General features: G+C 48.4%; 1 protein-coding gene across 3 annotated transcripts in view; it reads right to left on the minus strand.

Moving 5' to 3' along the window:
- INSR (insulin receptor) overlaps positions 1 to 1415 on the minus strand; it is a 169629-nt gene that overhangs the window by 95743 nt on the left and 72471 nt on the right. The gene's annotated exons all lie outside the window — the stretch shown is intronic.

Below are 1415 nucleotides of genomic sequence, written 5' to 3' on the forward strand. Positions count from 1 at the left end.
TCTCGAACTCCTGACCTCACGTGATCAGCCTGCCTCGGCCTCCCAAAGTACTGGGATTACAGGCGTGAGCCACCACGCCCTGCCTGGGAACTTTCTTGTTCTAGGAAATATCCACTGAAGAATTAAGGAGTATGTATCACACCTACAACTGACTCTCAAATAGTTCAGGGAAAAAAATGTATATAATGTGTGTGCATAAATATATTAGAAAGGTAATAGAACAGAATAAAACATAAACAATTTGTCAATCTAGATATAATCTTGCAATTTTTCTGTAAGCTTGAAACTACATCAAAACAAAAAGCGACCAATTTGTCCAAAGCAAGGTTAAAAGCCAGAGAAACAGGAGACGCAGCGCTGCGTTGTTAAATGACTTGCGCACAAAAATCCAGTCGCTGACACTTTTTTCTTTGCCTCCCTTTTTAAGTTCAAATTAGTTTGGGTTTTTCTTAATTAAGAAGGTATGTGGTAAAAAACAAAACAGAAAATACAGAAACCACCATTAAATGATTGGATAGCCCCACATATGTTAATAACATTTTGTTACATTCTTTCCAAAGCCTGTCGTTTAAAAAAAAAAATACTCAAGATTTATGATTCCAAAAATTACTGCTTTCCAGAAATTTCCAAACGGAACAGTTGCGTCATGGGCCTGCTGGTACATTGACCACAGGGCCCCGCGGCTCTCCCTATGAGTGTGAGTTTTATAACTCCTTAAAGTAATTTATTTTGTTTCCATTCAAGGCCTTTCTCTCCCACACTTGCCCCGGACCCTGACCTCAGAGGTTCGACTCCCCGGAGCCAAATTCCTCTCGTTGGAATCTAGTAAATGATTTAATGGCGAAGGGGCAGGGGTTGGGGGCAGCCAAGGGGGTGAACTTTTGACAACTGGGTGGTCAGTAGCGACGACCGCAGCAGCGCGTGTCCTTGAAGCGGGGAAGCGCCCCTTTTCCTTGCCTGACTATACGGCCCCACGCGCGCTGACGCCTTTGAAATGGAACCGCGCAGCTCTTTGGAGACATACGGCGCATACAGAGGCTAGAAAGGGAACGGAGTCCCAGGGGGCCTTCCCGCTTCGTCAGCCTCAGGCTTGCTCTGTTCCAAGAGAGCGTGAGTAAGCGAGCGAGCGAGTGAGGAAGGAGTGAGTCCGTCCACGGGGGCGGGCCCTCTGCATGCTGCGGATCTCTTCGAAGATATACCGCGCACGCAGAGGCCCGGAAGGAGGCGGGGTCCCAGGGGCCTCCACGCTAGAGCAGCCCTGGGATTGGTAGGTTCCAGAGTGGGAGTGGGGGGGGGTGTGGGTGTGTGTGTGTGTGTGTGTGTCCCAAGAATTGGTCGGTTCCAGAATGGGAGTGGGTGGGTGTGTGTGTGTGTGTGTGTGTGTGTGTCCCAAGAATTGGTCGGTTCCAGAATGG

Source organism: Colobus angolensis, unplaced genomic scaffold, assembly GCF_000951035.1.
Source record: "Colobus angolensis palliatus isolate OR3802 unplaced genomic scaffold, Cang.pa_1.0 Scaffold22, whole genome shotgun sequence".
Classification (NCBI taxonomy): domain Eukaryota; kingdom Metazoa; phylum Chordata; class Mammalia; order Primates; family Cercopithecidae; genus Colobus; species Colobus angolensis.